Raw genomic sequence first — 22,427 nt, forward strand, 5'->3', positions numbered from 1 at the left:
TATTTGTGCTTTTATTCCCTGCAAAACAGGTCCCCCTAAACACCTGACTAATGGACACCCTCTACTCAAGAACGTGCGTTTGGGAGACTGGCAGATGGATTTGCGAGCTGCTGCCAGGTGGGAAAAGATCACTCCCATGTGCCTTTTCTACTCACCAATCTCCCCACTCCTGAACCTCAACAATCATGGTTTGGGACCAGCTGAGCAGGACTGGAAAGGCTGAGGAGACTATCGAGTCAGTGAGACTGGCTACAGGCTGATCTTTATTTACACAGTGATACAATTTTACCTCTGTAAAATAAACTTATACCACACATCTCCTTTAAACTTTTCCCCTTCGTACTCGACATTTCTACACTGGGATAAAAGATTCTGACCGTCTCTCTTACCTATTCGTTTTAATCTTTTTAAATTTCTATTCAGCTTTTTCTTAGCCTGCAGCACCAGAGGAAGCAACCGCTCAACCCCTCCTTACCAATCATACCCTCTAATCCAGGGAGTATCCTGGTTAACATCTCAATGCCCTGGCCAATGACAAGGTGAGCAGGACTAGAAATACTGAGCAAACCGAGTCAGTGAGATTGACTAGTGGCTATTTTTATTTAATTATATAGTGATACAGTGCAGAATAGGCCATTCGATCTGAACCATCCTTGACCACAGACAACCTGATTTAACACCAACTTAATTTACAATGAGCAATTAACCTACTTAGTAGGTCTTTGGACTGTGGTAGGGAACCCACACGTTTCATGGGTGGGCGCACAGAGACTCCTTACAGATGAGGCCGGGTTTGAACTCCGACTCCAAGTGACGTGAGCGGTAATAGCGTTGCACCAAGAGCTACGCTACTGTGGCACCTGCTCATTCAGTCACCACAGCTGATCCTCACCAACACACTGTCGTTCTACGTTTACAAGTCAGAAGGCTCCTTAAAGTTGTTATAGCCAGGATTGCGGCGTAGTGTGGATAAGATCCCACCACCCAGTAAATGCTCTCAATGGTGTGTGTCTCACATAACCTCTAACAACCAAGTCCAGCTCCTGGTCTTCACATGAGGCTTGGCTACAACACCCACAGAATTGTTTCTACTGAAAGAAGGGGCAAAGGTGGTTACTGCTGTCATAAAACCAGTTGCTTGAGGCAGATGGGGCTCATCAGCTGTGGTTCACAGTTCATCGAAGGGAAGGAAATCTGACCTCAAACTTCTGCTGCCTTGAAGCTATTCCTACTCGTCAGTTCAGTTTCAGTTTATTATCATTTAGAAACCACAAATGCAATGAGTTAAAAAAATGAGACAACGTTCCCCCAGAATGATATCACAAAAGCACATGATAAAACAGTCTACACCAGAAAATCCACATAACGTTTGGCAATCCCCAATCCAGTGTCCGGAGAGGCTGCTGCGTATTAATATCATGTAACCATTTTAGCGTGTTTCCCGGAAAGGAGCTCCAAACCCACCAGACAAAACAAGACCAAAAGCTAAAGCTACAAGACCTGCACAAAACCACATAGTTACAACAGTGCAAATAATAGCATAATTGATTTAAAAAAACAGACCATGGGCACAATAAAAATAGTCCAAAGATGTTAAAAGACTATAAGTTTGAAAGAAACCACCACACAGTTTCCACAAGTCCTCAGGGTCCCAACAGACTCGTCATCCCACACAGGCAGCAGAAGGGAATACCCCCGCTATAGATTTCCACAGCGCCGCTGGACTCAGCCTCGCAGACGCAGCACACAGTGAAAGCGCCCTGACCTCAGTGGACTCCGAGTCTGTCGAACCTCCGAGCCTCCAACCATCCCCTCCGGCACAGCTTCTCCGAGCACTATCCTCTGCCGAGCGTATTAAGACGCCCCCACCAACGGCCACCGGCAACGCGACCCCGAGGACTGGGGGCCTGTTCCCCCAAACAGTGAAGGCTTTAGGGGTAAACATTGAGGGAAAAAATCTGGAGCTGGAGTCCCGAAAGCAGTCCTACATTGAGTTCAACAATGACCACTGGTACCAGACAGTATCGGTCTCGGCTGTTCTTTGGGGTTCATCAGATGTGTAGAGGGGGGAGCCTCCTACATGGGCTCTCCTAGACCATGCTCTCCATTTCATACTGCCCTGGCTTGCAAACTGGTTAGCCTATCACAGACACAGCTAGGATGCAACATCCAATGGACCAATCCTTGACCAACGGAGGCCGTTCTTCAAGTGGAAAAATAAACGGAAAACAGGGACCTTTGTCTGTGCCACACACAAAGCCAAATTAGACTGATTTTCTTCTCCTGGTACATGACCCATATCCTTCCATTTACAGGATACTTGTGTGTCTATCTAAAAGCCTCTTATACACCACTATTGTATCTGTTTCTAACCATGCTTTATCATTGTCCAGAACTGTTTTATAGCCTGTATTACATCAAGATAGTTAAAAGCAAGCTTTGTTTTGGCTTCGGACCTGTTTGGTTATTTTCTATTGAGCCTATTCCAGGCACCTGCCATTCTGTAAAATAAACTTGTACGCACAACTCCTTTAAACACCCCCCCCCCCCCCAAATCTTAAACTCATTTCTACTCTGGGGAAAAGATTCTGAACGTCTCCCTTACGTATGTCTCCCCATCTGAAATTTCTATCAAATTTTCCTTAAACAGTAAACAACCGCTCAACCTCCCCTTACTACTCATACTCTTTAATCCAGGGAGCATCCTGGTAAACATTTCAATGCCTTGACTAATGAAGGCCAGGATGATATAGGCTCTCTTTACCTTCGTGACAGCTTGCAGTGACTGTAGACTTGAACCACAGTAAGCCAGGAACAGTTCTCAGAAATGGAATCCTGTTATTGCCTGAGGAATGCCTGTACTGCAGGAGGCCATTCTGCCCTTTGAGCCCATTCCACCATCCAATCAAGATCCTAAGTGGTCTGTATCTCAATCCTAATACTTCACCTCCATTCCTGATCCAGTGACTACTGCAAACCCATCAGTCGTGGTTCGAGGGCAATCTGGAGTCAGAGGCAGCCTTATGGCCACTCTTCTCTCTACTGGCATTTAAGTCCCTTGTGAGCCATCTCACATCCCTGCCAAAATTAATCTACAATTTTTCAGCAGGACAGCCTCTTATTTGTGTATCAACAGGTAACTGGTTTTAGGATACCAGTTCCTAAAACCGATCACACAAAAAAAAAAGGAACAGGGGAGTTGCAGAAACCACACTCACCTAAAACAGGATTCAAATCTTAAGCCTGAAAAGACGTCAGAAATTAAGCTTGCAGCAAAATATAAACATGCTGTGATGCTGGAAGTTTCAATCCCGTAGCCACCAAGGTCAGTCCTAATGCTTCCAAAGCTTGACGTATCTCGTTCTTTCCAGAGCCCTGAAACAACATTAAAATTATTAATGTGCACTCTCGTCATTTCCAGTACATTCTGCAAACAGGATTGTACAGAGTGGGGGCTTAAAGGTTCCATTAGAATCAATAATTGCATCTCCAAGCCTATCAAAGTTCTTCTAGTGCTTACTACCTTCCTTAATAAACTAATTTTTAATAAAGATCAGTAGTCAGTACAAATTTCCTGTGCTACAAATTAGAATGAGTTTTTTTTTATTGTCAATTGTGCCAAAGTGCAATGAAAATGGTAGAAAGAAAACAGAACGTCATACCTAAACACAAGAAATTCTGCAGATGCTGGAAATTCAAACTACCAAATACAAAATGCAGGTGGTCAGGCAGCATCAATGGAAATAAACACACAGCCAATGATTCAGGCCAAGACCTCCAATCCTGAAGGGTCTCGACCCAATTCCATAGATGCTGCCTGACCTGCTGAGTTCCTCCAGCACTTTGCGTGTGTTAGAATGCAGAATATAGTGTTATATAGAAATAGAATGCAGCAGATAGTGTTAGAGAAAGTGCAGTGCAGGTAAACAAATAAAGTGTCCTTGTTTATGTTGGCTGTCTCCCCAAAGCAGCAGGAAGCATTGACAGAGTCAATGGAGGGGAGACTGGTTTGCTTGACGGACTGGGCTGTGTTCACAACTCTCTGCAATTTCATGCAGTCTCAGTCAGACCAGCTGCCGTACCCAAAATATGTACCTGTAGGAAGTACAGATGGGGCAAACAACCAGCTGTTGGAGGCACCTATGGAGGCGAAGTGACTGTGCATCAGGATGGACAATATAGACAGATGTTAGCCAGTACAGAGATAAGGAAGGGGCGAGGCAGGAGCTGGCATGTGATAGGCAGAGACAAGAGGCTGCAGATACTGGAATCTGGAGCAACAAACAACCTGCTGAAGGAAATCAGTGGATCAAGCAGCATCTTAGAAGAGAATGAACAGTTGACATTTTGGATCTGGCCTTCATCTGGACAGGTGGATCCAGGTGAGCCGGGGTTGATGTGCAAATGAAGGAATGACAGGGAGATGAAGAAAATTACATCAGCTGGGGGATGACGGGTGGAGGCATGAAAGAGCTGCAGATGAAAGAATGAGGCAGTAGCTCTACTACTTCTGTAGCTAAATGGCATTCATCGTGATTTTCAAGTGATAGAATTGCAGAAATGACAATACATGTTGGGTCAGAGCCTCCAACATGCCAGGGGTCCATAGTGGGTAGCATAACATAACCGGCGACACAGGGTCAGATCTGCTGCTGTCTGTAAGGAGCTTGTACATTCTCCCCAGGACCGCATAGGCTCCCTCCCTGTACTCCAGTTTCTGCCCACAATCCAAAGGTGCACTGGTTCACAGGTCAATTGGTCACATGGGTATAAATGTGTGGTGTGGGCTCTTTGGGCCAGAAGGGCCTGTTACTGTGCTGTATCTTTTAAAAATAAGGGTGAATTTAAAAAATCATCCTTGCTTCCTCTGGCATCTCTTACCCCAAACTCTAAATCAGTGTCCTTTTTATCTACATTATCTTACTCAGTCTTGAAGCAGGGTTTCAATTGAAAAAATCTTCAATTTCTTTCATCTCACAGATGCTATTCGACCCAGAGTTTCACCAATGGATTGCTTGTTTGTGCAGATTCCAGCATCTGCAGTCTCGTGTCTCCTTTTCAACCCAACATGCTAACTTGGGGAAGAATAATTGGACTTTTATTCTGATGGATGACAGGAGGTCAGTCTGAGACTAGCAGCCTACAATAATAATAATAATCAGCAGTACTGGCGCAAACCCTCAGATAATTCATTCACATTCATCCCAGTTCAGCGCTATTTCTGACACTAAAAAATATCTAAAAATAGTGAAAATACAAGGGAGTACTGTGGAATCAGACAATGTCACACTCTGACTCTGTCATTCCTAAAATTTATAACCTATTTTCTGTATGTCACATTGCATAATTTAGAATGAAATGTCACAGTGCAAAGTAGCAAAAAAAAAAAAAAAAATCCACCCCAGTTCGGAACAGTATTTAAAGAAAAATTCTGTGCAACATCCAGTGTAAAAGAAAATCTTCTGAGTTTTGTCAACCTTTTCTAACTGTAATCAATTGTAGCTGTGTGGCAGCAAAGGCTACGTGCACGGGAGCATTTCAGTTACTGCGCCGTCATGCTCTCGTGCAGCTTAGAGGGAACAGAGCTGTCACCTCATTTTGCACTTGGGAGGAGTTCCTAGGAACAAAGGTGTGTTCTGTATTAACTCCGAAAGGGGTCATTACATTCTGGACTCTGATAAAGTCCTTAAGATATAGGAGCAGAATCTGGCCATTTGGGCCATCAAGTCTGCCCCATTCAATTATTGCTGACATTTTTCAAAAACCCATTCTCCCACCTTCTCCCCGTTATTCTCAATCCATTTACTCATCTCTGCCTTCAATACACCAAATGACCTGGCTGCCACTGGCAATAAATTAAAGATTAACACCATCTGGCGGAAAAAAACTCCTCAGTTTTAAGGATATTCTTTATTCTGAGACTCTCCAAGTACTGCAAGCATCCTCTCTACATCCACTCTCTTCAGCCCTTTTGGTATTTGAAAAGCTTCAGTGGAAAGTCGCCCCTCATCCTCTGAACTCCAATAAATACAGACCCAGAAACATCAAACGCTCCTCATACATTAAACCTTTCATTCTCAGGACTGGCCAACTATCTATGATGGTGTACTGCTTTATGGTTGGGCAAACATGAACACAAGTACAGCAAATAGATTAACAGGCGCACTGGTGAGTTTTGACTTGCTTTGTCATCTGGCTATATTTTATTTATGAAAGCTATTTCACTAAAGGACTAAAGCAACACAGATCAGTGATCTACAAGTATAAATTCCTGTGGTGATCTTTATGAAGTCTTGATTTCCCCAGTGCAGGTTAGAAACAAGGATATGTATTTGAAATGTGCTCACTGTTACAATGTAGCAGGTTCACTTATTTACCACACTAAGGAGACTTTCAGCCACTGGGTGCATGTCAACAGATACACGTTGCCCTCCTCCTACTTGCTCTCTCTTACGTGGCCATCAGCCTTTGATTCCTTTGCCATTTAGCGACATTAAGGGGTCATTGATAGCGACCAGTTAACCTACTAGCACTTTTTGGGATGTGAAAGGAACATCATGCAAACTCATGAGATGACAGAGACCCTTGCTGATTAACAGACCCACAAACCGCCTGCTGACAGCTCTTGGACAAACTGTGTGCCCCAGAAGGTGAACCTCAGCTTTTGTGCTTCAACTTACAAAAATCCAGGATCCAGTGGATTATTGACTTGCAAGGAATAAATGAACATCTCCAACTACAAGAGACCCTGTAAAGGAGGGATTCTCCATCTCTGTGGTGCTCTAGGATGGAAAGGTAAAGTAACAACTTAAAACAGCAGAGGATGCTAAATGGACTATGGTGTTTATTAGTCACTGTTCCTGATACAGATTACTACATTCCCTATTCATTTAAAATAATCGGCCCTCAACTATTAAGATTTCATTTTAAGAAAGGCTTTAAATTCAAGGGTTTTGGAGAATGAAAGGAAATGTAAGTGCAATATTGCTCAAAATTTCTCTCATGACAACATACTTGGTGCTTATAAATGTGTAGACACAAACAAGGTTCAACAGAAGCAAGGGGGATATTGGGAGAGAGTGGGAGCTTGGCACTTGGACATTCGCCACAATTGCTTTTGAAGAGGATAAGAAGGGCTGAATGGCTTACTCCCATCCAAACCATCAAGCATATCTACATGAAATGCTGTTGCAAGAAAGCAGCATCTATCATCAGGGACCCCCACCACCCAGGACATGCTCTCGTCTTGCTGCTCCCCAGGTCTCCCACTACCAGGTTTAAGAACAGTTACTACCCCTCAACCATCAGGCTCTCAAACAAAAAGGGGGCACTTTCACTCAATTTCAATTACCCCATCATTGAAGTGTTCCCACGACCAATGCACTCACTTCCAAGGACTCTTCACATCATGCTCTCGATATTTATGTTATTGTTTTATCTTTTTGCATTTGCACAGTTTGCTGCCCTCTGCACTCTGGTTGAATGCCCTAGTTTGGTTTGGTTGGTGGGGGGGGGGGGGGAAATCTTTCATTGATTCTTTTAAGGTTATTATTCTATAGATTTGTTGAGTATGTCCACAAGAAAATGAATCTCTGGGTTGTATATGGTAACATATATGTACTTTGATAACAAAATTTACTTTGTACTATTCTCTTCGCTTCTGAGGAATAGAACTTATTGCTGTTGCCTATCGCTCCACAGACCCAGGTTCAACCTCATCCTTCAGTTTCCTCTCAACTACATGCAGTTCGCACGTTCTCCCTGTAGCCAAGAGAGATTCCCAAATATATTTCGGTTTCCTCCCACATTCCAGAGATGTGCTTATTTGTAGATTAACTGGATGCTGTAAATGACCACTAGCAGAGTGAGAAACATCAGGGAGAGGGTGCCGAGGTGGATACAAGGAAAAGTATGGAAATTGGTGAGCATTGGTGGTTGCTTAATAATGGTTCAGTATCCACAGAGCACGATTCCATGCGCCAATTGTGAGTAAACTGGTTCAGATTTAACTTGACACTGCTCAGTTACTAAACCAAAACTCATACAGAGCTCAGGGACTTGCATGAAACGGGCCCCCACCAAGGATCCAAACCTCTCCCATGAACACCACACACAGCTTCTGGCTCACATCCATCTTATGACATTTGCTCTCAGCCCCTCTAGTGTGATCAGGCTTGTTTATAAAGAGTGCAGCTGCTTGTCCAGTCTGACATGAACTGATCACTTGATAACTTTAGAACTGTGATGATAAACCACAGGAAGAGGCCCACCATCCTGAAGCCAACCATCAAGTCACTTTCTAATCCCATTTACCAGCACTTACTTCATAGCTTCCATGTCTTGGCCACAGAATCGCTCACCCAGGTGCTTCTTAAAAGTTAGGAGCATACCTGCTACCACCATCCTTTCAGGCAGTGCATTCCAGGTCCCAACCACATTATCTGGCTGAAAAAAAATCTTCATTTCCACTTCAAACCCCTTTCCTCTGGTCTTAAAACACCTCTGCAATGCCCTCTTTCAATCTATCCCCTTCTTGGCCACTCCAATTTTGTACATCTCTATCAGGTTCCCAACCTCCTCTCATCCAAGGAAAACAAAGCCAGCCAATCCATTTCCTCAAACTCGTTCAGTGCAGACCAGAATCCAACACCGGAAATGATCCAGAACAAGAGAGTCTGCAGATGTTGAAAAGCTTGAGGAACACACATACAAAGTGCTGGCAGAACTCTGCAGGTCAGGTAGCGTCTATGGAGAGGATTAAACAGTCAATGTTTCAGGCCAGGCCTGTTTAGTAGCTTTCAGTCAGATCACGTATCACAAAATGGCTAAAATTACACAGTTTACTGCCAGTGTTGAAAGTTTTGACTGACAGAGAAAGTACAAACTGCTGCATGGATCTGTGTACTAAGAAATCGTGAGTTCAGATTACTTGTTCTGGAAAAAGATATTATATTTGCAGGGTGAATTGTTACCTTGTTTCGTATACACTGGAGTAATTTGGAGCATGGTCTATTAGCACATTGACCAAGGAATGAAACATCTTTGACCTGAAACGTTAACTGTTTCTCTCACCACAGACGCTGCCTGTTCTACTGTGTTCCTAGCATGTGCTGCTTTTAATAATCAGATTGTTTCAGCTTTGCTTAAAGTTTGTCCATCCATTCCTCTGTCACAGCCTGTGTTACTACTCATGTAGTTTGCTCATTACAACATAAAGATACCAGTTTCAGAATTTTGACTCTAGTAGATTCAGAGATCGGATTTTCTTTCTGCAGCTCTTTCTACACGTACTGAACTCCTCCTTCACCCACGTTTTATTGAACATAGAGATTTGAATATTGTGTACATGTTGAATGATGTTGTGACAGTTGAATGATGACTAACATGAACACTATGCATACGCTTATGTCAGTGCTTTCATTTATACTAATATTTCTCCCTCACTCTAAAACAGACCGGTTTCCGTGACTGCGTGGTTCCACCAGATCTCAGCTGGACTGCAAGAATAAGTGACTGCCCAATGCCCAGAGAGTCTCTGATATGTCCACTATTCGTGCTTGATATCTGGCTTGCAGCAGAACCCTGCACCACTTCATTCATCCAAGGGGCCGGCAGGCAGCCATGGATCAAAGTCAGGAGAAGGACTGTGCTCTCTTCTTTCCCAAACTGTTTGGGTATTGGAAAGTTTGCATAATGACACACCTGAAGTGGGAAGCCTGTAGCACCGCCTCCCACCCCCACATTATATTCAGACCGACTCTCTCCTCACTTGGTCTCCTTTCTTGCTCTGTTTCTTAAAATATCACGTCACAGTGAAATCCCCTTTGCAGACATGCACAGCACAAGGCTCAAAAGTTATGTAGTTTATATTTAGTTAAAAATTTTACTTGTGAATGTTGTCTATATGCTGGTACATGCCTGTGGGGCAGCTGCCAGTAACTTTTTCATTGCACTTGTGCATACATGACAATGAACTGAACTTTGACTTAGTAACTGACAGGAACTTCAGCACTCAGTAGTTCCAAAAATAAAAGGTCACTAATCCAAACTGTAAACAGTTTCTTGCTCCACAGAAGCTGCCTAACCTGCTGAGTGATTCCAACACTTGAGCTTGTACAATTGTTTTGCATTTGTGCTAAAGAATCTTCCAACAGTTGTTAAAATCTCCAGCTAATAGACTAAGAGCTGCAACATTAACCACTTCCATCAACATCCTGACAGAAGCCTTTAAAAACAATAAAATTTACATTATATTCAATTTGAGTCACCCACTTTATATGTACTACTTGAAAGCTTTGGCAAGGGTGCAATAGAGGTTTACCAGGATGCTGTCCAAATTAGAGGCCATGTTCAAAGGAGATGTGCAGGACAAGTTTAAAATTTACAAAAAAAAAAAAATCAGGAAGGTGAGTGTCAGGGGTAGTTGTGGAAGCTGATATAATTGTGTAGATGGGAACAATGATCTGCAGAGAATGGAGGGATATGGCCCATGTGCACCATAAGGGATTAGGAGTCATTGGCTTAATTACTGTAGTTTGGCATGACATTGTGGTCAGAAGGATTTTTCGCTGTGCTGTAATATATATTTTTAAAAGCAAACTCCAAAATTAATAACATTCAGGAAAGCACCAACTTAAGGGGCAAATTAACTGTGCAATTAAAGTGACAATGTCAAGAGTCAAACAACACAGAAGGCAGCCCCTTGGCACACCACATCAACCTTTTTATCCATCTACCCCAACCCCATTTGCCTGCTTTTGAGCAGGATCAGGGTCCTATTTGAGTGCTTAAATGTACTAACTGGACATTTTAAATGAACTCATTGTACAAAAACCAAAGCAGCAATTTTATTCTTGGATGAAACAAAAAAGCTCACATTATGATTAGAGGAAATAAGTAACCCAACAATCAAGTGTTGATTGTTGTGACATCTAACATCAGGATGAGGCTTAATTTCACAACATACACCAGTGATATTAGAACAGAGTCAAAATTGGGTTTATGTCATAATTGTATGTGACTCCAGATATGAACCAAATAGTTGGCCTTCATATCTCTTACTATCTTTCCTTTCGGTTAGTCCTGACGAAGGGTCTCGGCCCAAAATGTCGACAGCGCTTCTCCCTAGATGCTGCCTGGCCTGCTGTGTTCTACCAGCATTTTGTGTGTGTTGTTGTTTGAATTTCCAGTATCTGCAGATTTCTTCGAGTTGGCCTTCATGTCACTTTTAGAGTTCCTCCCTTTAAACTTCAGCCTATGCCCTCTTGCTTTTTAATACCCTACCACAAGAAAAATATTCTATTTATGTTATGCTTCTTATAATCTTAGATACTCTCATCAGGTCATCCATCCTTTCCCTCCACTAAATTTATATAAACTTTATTAAGTAAGCTCTGTACTAACAAAAGCAGCAATTTTAACAAAAAAGTTCACATTTTGATTAAAGGAAGCAAATAATCCAGCAGTCAAGTGTGGATTATTATCTTGAAATCCATGGACACACGTGCACAGGCAGGTCGATTGACACCAATTAAAGCTGTTCACTACATGCAGTTCACAGCGATCACACTTCCCACGGGACCATCTGTACACGCTTGCACAACACTTGGTTGAAAATACATTACTGCACAGACTGCCCTTTGAAAACTGAATGAACAAAGTGTCATTGCTTGTCGCACTCAGCAAATAAAGAGTACTTGAAATAAAGTAGGATTTACATCCCTATACCGATTTATTATCCCAGGGCTCCAGAGTGCCTGCTGTCTTTTAAGTGCTCTTGAAACATCCATTGTTGCAGTATTAAAAATGATAGTCATATTGTGTGCAGAAAAACAAAAGCAACAATATGATTAGGACCAGATTTTATTTTGATGTATGTTAGTGATGGATGTAGAGAAATATACAAGGGCTAGGCTAGCGAGAAGAAACTCCTCTCTCCTCACAGTGAGTGGATGACAATCTTTTCTCAATCCCTAAAACAATTCAAGTGAATAAAGGCTTGCTGTATTCACAGAAACGGGAAACTAGTGTTAAAAGTAGACTGCTCGAGTAATGGTGTAATGAATATGATTATTCGACCAACAAAATGTTAGAGCCACTTGAAAAAAAAATGGCAGAGAGGAGGCTGAAGATATATGGCCAATGGAAAAGGCTTGCAAGGTTTTGGAGGCTATGAGATGCCAGTATAGGTGCTATTAACAGGTGATTGTTCAGGAGTAGATAATGGAGGGCCTGAGACAGTTACATACCTGGAAGGAAACACACATGGAGCAAGAGGGAGCTGGACAAAGTGCTGACTCACTGCTCGAACGACTCAGGTTCAATCCTGGCTTTGGATGCTGTCCGTGTAGAGCTTGCATCTTCTAACCGTGACCACGCAAGCTTCCCCTAGATACTTCAGTTCCTCCCCACGTGCTGTTGGTTGACCGGCCATTTTAAATAGGGTTGGTAAGGGAGACTGATGCCAGAGGGGAAAAATTTGCAAAATACAATTGCAGATGTGCACTTGATGGTTGGTGTGGGCCTATTTCCATGTCATGTGGCCCTATGACTTACAACTGTAGTCATGGCTGGCCTGGGTCATGTCTACACTGCAGTGTGTAGTGTGGTTTGCACTGGAAGCTGGGTGGGATTACATCCAACCTTGCCAATGAACTTTATGTGAACCACTGGATAGAGGAGTGTCTGAAACACTTCTATCTGCCCCCCCCACGTTGGACTGTTGTGGGCTTATTCATCTGAATGGTGTTATGAAAATCAGTAAGTTAAATATCCTGCTATGTGCACAAGTACACAGGTGCAAGAAAAACATACTTATAGCAGCATCACAGGTACAATTGATCAGATAAGCAGCATTCACAGGAAAAGCAATTTTTTTTTTACAAACAGCACAATTAGAACAGAAGAAAAGCAAAACCTACTGTAGTACAAAGTGACAAAGTGTCATTACACTGGGCTAGTGATTAAAGTTGTGCTGGTTGGTTGAATAACAATGGTTGAAGGGAAGTAAAGGCTCTTGAACTTAGTGGTGTGGGGCTTCAGGCTTCTGTAGCTCCTGCCCAATGATATCTGCAAGAAGATAGCATGGCCTGGATGGTTGGGGTCTTTGATGGATGGTGCTTTCTTGAGGTAACACCTCCTGTAGATACTACTAATGTTGAAGAGATGTGCCAGTTTTTCAAGAAAACAAAACTGATTTGAATAAACCATCAGTCGTTGATTCTAGACAAAACCCCATTTGTTATCACGGTATTCAGTGGAACTGGTTGGGTGGAGTATGCAAACTGAAACCGTGATGGAGAGGACTCACTCACTAATTTTCAAGCACATGATCTTGATTCTGCAGTGGAAGATAAACATCAAGTCTAACAGTACTCATTCACTGAATAAATATCACTTTTCTACACCAGTTTTTACTCAAAGAACAACTCAGACCATTTCACATCTAAATAACCACCCTTACTGCCGTAAGTAGAGTTTACAGAGCCTGTTACAGTGCTGTATGACCTCATTCAAATTTAATCACCAGCATGTTGTGAAATATGTTAACTTAGCAGTAATACACAATATAGAAAAATTAAGTACATCAATTAAACTATATACATGCAAAAACAGAAATACATTTTAAAGTGAGGTAGTGTTCATGGGCTCAATGTCCATTTAGGAACTGTAGGACAAAAGGGAAGAAACTGTTCCTGAACCACTGTTTTTTCAGGCTTCTCTACCTCCTCCCTGACAGTAACAATAAAAGGGCATGTCCGAGGAGATGGGGGTCCTTAATAATGGACGTCATTTTTCTGAGGCACCACTCCTGACTACGGATAACACAGAGGCTAGAATCCAAAATGGAGTTGACTAATTTTACAAATGTCTGTAGCTTCTTCCAGTCCTGTGCAGTAGAGCTCCTCCCCCATACCAGACAGTGATGCAGCCTGTCAGAATGCTCACCATCACATCTATAGAAGTTTGAGTATTTTAGGTGACAAACCAAATCTCTTCACACTCCTAATGAAATATAGCCGCTGTATTGCCTTCTTTATAGCTGCACCAATGTTGGGACCAGGTTAGATCATCAAATCTTGACACCCAGGAACTTGAAATTGCTCACCCTCTACTTCTGATCCCTCCCGAGGATCGGTTCGGGTTCCCTTGTCTTACCCTTCCTGAAGTCTCCAATCATCTCTTTCACCTTACAGGCGTTGAGTACACTCGACTAACCGGTATATTCCAGGCCCGTACACCCTCTCATCTCCAACTGATACCAACAATGGTTGCATCATTATCAACTTTATAGATGGTATTTGAGCTATTCCTAGCCACACAGTCATGGCTGAAGAGTGAGTAGGCAGTGGGCTAACCAGACACCTGAGCTGCACCAGTGTTGACCGTCAGCGAGGAGATATCATTCAGATTCAGTTTATTGTCATTTAGAAACCACAAATGCAATGCAGTTAAAAAATGAGACAATGTTCTCCCAGAATGATATCACAAAAACATATGACAAAACGGACTACACCAGAAAATCCATGTAACGTTTGGCAATCCCCAATCCAGAGTCTAGAGAGGCTGTTGCATATTAATATCGTGCTACCGTCTAGCGCGTTCCCCGGAAAGGAGCTCCAAATCCACCAGACAAAAACAAGACCAAAAACTAAAGCCACAAGACCTGCACAAAACCACATAATTACAACATATAGTTACAACAGTGCAAACAATAGCATAATTGATTTAAAAAAAAGACTATGGGCAGAGTAAGAATAGTCCAAGATGTTAAAGGACTGTAAGTTCAAAAGAAATCACCACAGTTTTCACAAGTCCCCAGGGTCCCGACAGCCGGTGGCAGAAGGGAATACCCCAGCTATGGACTTCCAAGGCGCTGCCCGACTCAGCCTTGCAGACACAGCACACAATGGAAGCTCCGTCGAAACCAGCCTCGCAGACGCAGCACACACCAAAAACGACCTGAGTCTGTCGAACCTCCGAGCCGATGACCATCCCCTCCGGCACAGCTTCTCCGAGCACCATCCTCTGCCGAGCATATTAAGACGGCCCCGCTGTTTCTCCGCACCCCACTTCACAAATAACAGATAATCAGTTCCAGAGTGGCCGCTGCAAGCTGCGTCGCGCCGCCATCTTGGATATATCATCACCAATCTGCTCAGATTGTGGTCCTCCAGTTAAGAAGTTAAGGATCCAATCACAGAGGGAGGTACAGAGGTCCAGTTTTTGTAGCTTATCGATCAGGACAGTGGGAATGATGGTGTTAAGCACTGAGCTATAGTTAATGAACAGCATCCTGACATAGGTGTTTGTGTTGTCCAGGTGATTCAAGGCAGTGTGAAGAGCCACTGAGATTGTGTCTGCCACAGACCATCTGTGGCAATAGGCAAATTGCAGTGGGCCCAGGTCCTTGTTCATGACCAACCTCTCAAAGCACTTCACTGTAGGTGATTACAACCGGGCAATAGTCAGTGAGGCAGCTCACACTACTCAGACACTGGTACAACTGTTGACTTTTGAAGCAGGTGGAAAATTCCAATCATGGCAATGGGAGGCTGAAAATACCTTGAATACTCCCGCCAGTTTGTTGGCACAAGTTTGCAGAGCCTTACCAGGTCCTCCATCAGAGCTTTCCACCTTGTAAGGGTTCACCCTCCTCAAAAACAGCCTAACATCAACCTCCAAGTCAAAGATCACAGGGTCACCAGGGTGCAGCAGGGATCTTCACAGTTGTAGTTATATTCTCCTCTCATAATGCCCTCTCAAAGCGGGTATAAAGGCTTTGAGCTCATCTGGCAGTGAAGCATTGTTGCCATTCACGCTATTGGGTTTGCTTTGTAAGAAGTCCTGCAAACCCTGCCAGAATTTATGTGCATCGATGCCACTCCAACCTCACTTGGAAATGTCTCTTCATTCTTGAAATCGCCCTCTTGTACATGTCTGGACTACCAGTCTTAAGTGCTACAAATCTAGCCCTCAGCAAATGACAAACCCCTGGTTCATCCACAGCTTTTGGTTTGGGAATGTACAGCAAGTTTTCATTGGCACACACTCATCTACATAAGATTGTAATGAAGTCAGCAACAACTGTGGCATACTCATCCAGGTTCAAAGATGAATCCCTGAATACAGTCCAGTCCACCAATTCAAAGCCTGTAGGTGCTCTTGTGCTTCCCTTGTTCATATCTTCTTGGACCTCACTACTGGTGCTGCAGTCTTCAGTCTCTGCCTCTATACTCGGAGTAGAAGTACAGTTAGGTGATCAGACTTTAAGGTGTGGGCATGAAATAGCATGGTAGGTATTCTTGATGATGGTGTAACAGTGGCCCAGTGTGTTTCTTCGGGTACTACAAGTGATTTGTTGATGGTAATTATTTAGTGACTTTCTCAAGCTGGTCTAATTAAAATCCCCAAAAATGATGAAGGCATCAGAGTGTATTGTTTCATGCATATTGGTCCCATTGCCCATATCGTCTTGAGCCTGTTTGACATTTGCCTGAAGTGGAATGTACACCATTAGCAAAATGATCGCTGAAATCTCCGCAGCAGATAAAAAGGATGGCACTTAATTGCAAGATATTCTAGGTCTGGTAAGCAGAATTGGGACAACAATGGTACATTTGTGCACCAAGGGGAGTTCATCATGAGGCATACACCTCCACTTCTGCTTTTGAGACAGTCAACCCAAAATATTGACTGTATTCTTTTCCATGGATGCTGCCTGGCCTGAGTTCCTCCAGCATTTTGTGTGGGTTGCCTGGATTTCCAGTGTCTGCAAATTTTCTCCTATGTGGAAAGAGAAACAGGGCTCGTTTTGCTGTTTTGTCACCAGTTGTGGTCTGTGTTGCTTTGTCGAGCATTACGGATAGGCTATATTGGCGCTGAAATACGTGGCAACATTTGTAGGCTGCCCCAGGACATAATGTTGCGCTGGTTGTTAATGCAAACAATGCATTTCACCATGTCTCAGGGTACCTGTGATAAATAAATGCATCTTGTAGAACTGCAACATAAATGCTCCAAATTCTCTACTCAATGTCATGACCGAAGGTCAGCATGCCAAAAGCCTCCTTCAACACCCTGTCTACCTGTGACCTCACTTTCAGCAAACTGTATACTAACTGTAAGAAGGAAGCTAGTCTGTGCAAATTTCCAGAACCCACAATCTTTAATGAGTGGATTGATTACCTCAAAAGGTGAATTGAACACAAATATTGGCCAGAGTGCCAGAGAGCAAATTAGATAGGGCTTACCACAGTCAGCACATGCAACTGTTACCAGTCAGAAAGTTATTGACTGAACTGCCATGTTATTGGTGAACAGGCTTAGTCATGATCTTAGTGAACAGTCTATCCCTGAACGACAGACAATCTGCAGACGCTGGTAATCCGGGCAAAAAAAAAAGTTGACTTAAAAAAAAAGTACAGTTGACATTTCAGGCCAAGACCCTTCATCAGGACTACTCCTGTTTCTGTTGCTTATATTCTGATCTTTGTGTAAGCAAAGGAACACAGATGGACAGATACAAAGACAAAGAAGAAAATGAGGCAACCAGTATAGAATTGTATGCTCGCAAACCTATACCATATGTCACAATAATACACACAAAATTCTGGGGGATCTCAGCAAACCAGACAGCATCTATGGAAAAGGGTAAGCAGTCGACATTTCAGGTCTGCCTCTAGCACCCATTCAATAGCACAGTCCTGACCTCTGAAACACACTGTATGGGGAAATTATTTCCCCTTTTTGGCTGTCAGTCATGAATTGAGCCCGACCATCAAATACAATTGCCAATTCAAGTTTTACTTCCACAACACAAGGTTGTTCATAATTGCAAATGCTGTTTCAGCCATGGATGCATATGACAATAAACTGATCTAATCTCTCCAGAAAAAAAAAATCAAAGAAATAAAAGTTAAACTGTAAAATACTTGGCCTGGAAATTGTTGGGCAGCAAAATATTTATGTTTTTGCAAACGAGATTCTCAGTAACTTTGTTCGGCTTTCCGCCGTCTCTACTTCCTGGGGAGACTGAGGTCCTTTAACATCTGCCGGACGATGCTGAGGATGTTCTACGAGTCTGTGGTGGCCAGTGCTATCATGTTTGCTTTTGTGTGCTGGGGAAGCAGGCTGAGGGTAGCAGACACAAACAGAATCAACAAACTCATTCGTAAGGCCAGTGATGTTGTGGGGGTGGAACTGGACTCTGGCGGTGGTGTCTGAAAAGAGGATGCTGTCCAAGTTGCATGCCATTATGGACAATGACTCCCATCCACTCCATAATGTACTGGTTAGGCACAGGAGTACGTTCAGCCAGAGACTCATTCCACCGAGATGCAACACTGAACATCATAGGAAGTCATTCCTGCCTGTGGCCATCAAACTTTACAACTCCTCCCTTGGAGTGTCAGACACCCTGAGCCAATAGGCTGATCCTGGACTTATTTCCACTTGGAATAATTTACTTACTGTTATTTATTTATGGTTTTATATTGCTATATTTCTACACTATTCTTGGTTGGTGCGACTGTAACGAAACCCAATTTCCCTCAGGATCAATAAAGTATGTCTGTCTGTCATTCTGGAGATGCTGGAAATCTCGAGTAACTTGGCTGAAAAGTTGACTTCATTTCCTTCCTGAATCCTTCCTAGAGGATTCTACATTGTTATTTTCTCTTGTTCTACCTAGAGGCAAGGTGATGAAATCTGTATGGATAACATGCAAAGCAAAACTTTTAACAGTACTGTCATACACTTGACAATAATAAACCAATTTATCATTTCAAAACAAAGTTGGATTGCACATCCGGTGTTGAAACTCAAGATTTTTAGCTGCCCAGGCATACTCAAAGTTGCTAATGTTCATCTTGAGAGTATCCTGTCTGCATCATGGTGTGGTTCAGCAATTCTAATGCACAGGAATGCACAGGTTTGAGAATGTAGTAGTCCATTCAAACTACAGCCCTCCTCCCCAGTGACAGCATTTACAAAAGGAGGTACCTCGGGACTGTGAGCAAAGCCCTGCCCTCTCGCTGCTGCTCAGGCAGGAGGTCCAGAAGCCTGAAGCTTCAGCAACAGCCACTTTCCAATAACCATTAGGATCTTGCCAATCAGGCTCTACTCAACCTCAATACTACCTCAGCAAAGGAATGTCACAGACCAACTCTTGCACCATCTTGGATATCTTTCTGATTGTGGAAAAGGCATCTCTCAGTCTCAATTTACTGTCTTGTATAATCTACAAATTATAGTCTGCTGTCGTCAACTACACGTCTATGATGCAGATGCAAGCATGTTCTCCATTATACCTAAACCTCACTGTACTTGTGCACATGACATTAAACTGTGTGAAGATCTACGTCAGACATGACCCGCGAACACTGCAGCCCTAACTAAATAAGTAGAATGGATTCAGGAAGTAATTATGAAGGCCACTTGCTTAAGTTTATCAACTCAACACGTCTACAGTTAACAAGCATTGTAGGAAACATTTGTATGGGGCTGAGAAAGCAAATTTTGGGTGTGGGAAACAGAGAGGAGACAATTGGCTATATTCAGTGCCTTGGGCAATGTATTTGATGAAATGATGGTGCCTTACCTAACAGGCACCTCTCCCTTCACTAATCGCCATTTTAGCTTGTGTGGTAAAGGGACAGCGCTTGAACCAAATCCGAGTCCCACTTCAATGCATGCTTCAGCTTCCTAGCCTTCAACTTCATAGCTGTAGAAATCAAGTCATTTAACATATAGTCAAAAGGGAAAAAAAACTATCATATGAATGTCAAGTTTATAATGTACTGTGCTGCTACAAAACAAAAGGTAATTTTTTGGCATCTATACCCTTTGCAAGCCTCTGCAAATAAATCTGAACTTGACCCAAATACAGAAAGACCTGGTAAAGTTGCAACTCAAAGGCACTGGATGGACTCTTCAGGTCAGGCAGCGCATGAGGGTGTCAGATAATCAACGTTTCGAGTTGAGGCCCTTCCTTTGGGCTGAAAGAGCGGAGATGGCTAGTATCTTTCAAGTCCAAATGCAAGGTCTCAATCCAAAACCCTGATTGCCCGTTTCCCTCCATGGATGCGGCCTGATCCTCTGAGCTGCTTCTGCTTTTGGCATGCTGACAGCACCTGCAGTTTCTTAGGACTCCATTGTGTAATTGCACAAACCTTGTCACAACCAAATTCTGCAAAGAATGCAGAGAAAACCTTAGCCTAACATTGCATTTGATAAATGGGTCACTCCACTTTAAATTTTAAAGGACATCCATTCCCACAATGACTTTCACCAAGTCTCAAAGTCCTTGAAGGCCAAATTAGATATGCACCGTCACTGCTGTAAAATCCTGCAGCATCTTCATTTCCATTTCTGACCAAAAAGAGCCTGCTGGAACTGTAACAATGAATACCCTACTTTACTGTCTCTTCAGGCAAGGTTAGGGCTGGTGGTATCAAAGATAGCAACAACCTTAAACATCCTCTCTTGCGTTTAATACTTTCCATCCCTCCCGAAGTGGACCAGACCTGTATGCTGTACTCAAGCAGTAACCCTCCCTGTGCCTGTCTCCATGCCCAGTGGTTTCTGACCAAACTTGATAGCAGTAAACAGACTGCAGCAGACTAGTCACAGCAACATGAAATGTGCCTTAATTAGTGAGTCTCTCCTTCACCAGGTATTTAGTGAGGCACAGGCCTTCTGAGAGAGGGTTCAATCAGCAACCATCCTACTTCTGGTCAGTCAAAAAAAATCAGAAACATTATTTGGACTCGCCACAAGTTAAAAATATCTCAACACCCCTAATCCTATTAAGTATGGTAGGACATCAAACACATCAACCTGCAGATTTTACAGATCAGCAATTACATTCGGCTAATATCTCCCCCAAATCATTTTGTAACCCAGCATCCCACAGTTCCTCGTCTTCCCACTGATTAATGCACCCATCTCATATTGTAATCCACCTCCATCTGCATAAACTCACCACCCTCTTCCCATAGAGCAGGCCTATCAACTCCAGTTAAACTCTCCCTTCTCATTTGAACTGTGTAGCCCCACCATGTTGCGTTACTATTAAAGTTGAAGGGAGTGTCAACATACAGCACTACAAAATTGCCAATGACACCAATCTATTTGGTAAAATCTCAGATAGTGAGCGAGATAGATCAGCAAGTTGAGCGTTGTCACAACAATTTGCGCCCACTGTCAGCAAGACCATTGGAACTCACTGTGAAATTTGGGAAGGGAAAGTCTGACACACACACTATGTACATTGAGGGGTACAGGTCATGAAGAGGGCATAGCAGCAGCTCTACTTTGTTAGAAGAGATTTGGTATGTCACCACTCTAAAAAAAAAATCTCTAGGTACATGGTAGAGAGTACTGACAGCCTGCTACAGACAGACCAATTCACAGAATCTCAAGACATTGATGAGGACTATAGTCACACCCACCTCCATCGTAGGCACAACCTTCCCCACCGTCAAGAACATCTTCAAAAGGCAGTGGCTCAAGAAATTAGCAACCATTACCCAACACCCCCCCCCCCCCCCACCTCACCATCAACATTGGGCAGGAAGTATAGGAGCCTCAAGACCCATCCCCTAACACAGTCAGATTTCTGAATGGTCCATGAACACCACCTCATTTTTATGCACTACTGTAACTTCATATAGCAACTTAGTGTGCTGGCACCATAGTACTGCCACACAGTAATAAATTTTATATCCTACAAGACATCTGATTCTGATTCTCTTGGCTGAGGCACACCCTTAATTACACAAAACCTCAAGTTCCCAAATTGACAAGTGAAACACTTGTCATATCAGAAATAAACGCCTACATTACACCAATAAACTTTTTTCCCACCACTCCTATCCCAGATATGTTTTGACCTCCTCTTAATGATTTCAACACCACACCATTACCCAGCAAGGTCAAAAGATCTCACCTGCAGCATTGCTCAGACCTCCTGTAATGAGGGTGGGGAGGACAAGTGGGGGGAGGAGAGGAAGGAGATAATTGTAAACAAAGGAGCCAACTATGACATCTACAGACACAATGACAAGTATTGACTGTCCCAAAACACAGCAGTCCTCCAATCTAATTACAGGAAAATGGAGGAATCGAATACCTCAGCAATGTCAAAGCAATTATTTGGAATATTATCTTTAAGAAAAACTAGAGAAGCAAATTGTGGAAAATTTCTAAATGGACAATGTGCAGGTGAAACAGTTGGCACAACAGCTGTGGGCCGAGTAGGAATTCAGCAGGAAGCAGGCAGTATCTGTGGTAAAATAGGACAGTCTGTATTTTCAGGTTGAGATACTTCATCAGGTCTGAAAAGAGGGGGGGAGACAGTTAATATGAAAAGTGGATAGAAGGGAGAGAGCTAGAGCTGGCAGGAGAAAAGATGGATCCTGGTCAGA

The 22,427-nt window shown here is 43.0% G+C and overlaps 1 protein-coding gene across 1 annotated transcript in view; it reads right to left on the bottom strand.

Moving 5' to 3' along the window:
- Window positions 1-22,427, bottom strand: part of LOC140730335 (myelin basic protein-like) — a 177,423-nt gene that overhangs the window by 134,596 nt on the left and 20,400 nt on the right. Inside the window, exon 3 of the mRNA XM_073050628.1 lies at window positions 3,219-3,375. The gene's annotated coding sequence lies outside the window, so the exon portion shown is untranslated. The remainder of the gene's footprint in view (window positions 1-3,218; window positions 3,376-22,427) is intronic.

This window comes from Hemitrygon akajei, chromosome 1 (assembly GCF_048418815.1).
Source record: "Hemitrygon akajei chromosome 1, sHemAka1.3, whole genome shotgun sequence".
In the NCBI taxonomy this organism is placed as follows: domain Eukaryota; kingdom Metazoa; phylum Chordata; class Chondrichthyes; order Myliobatiformes; family Dasyatidae; genus Hemitrygon; species Hemitrygon akajei.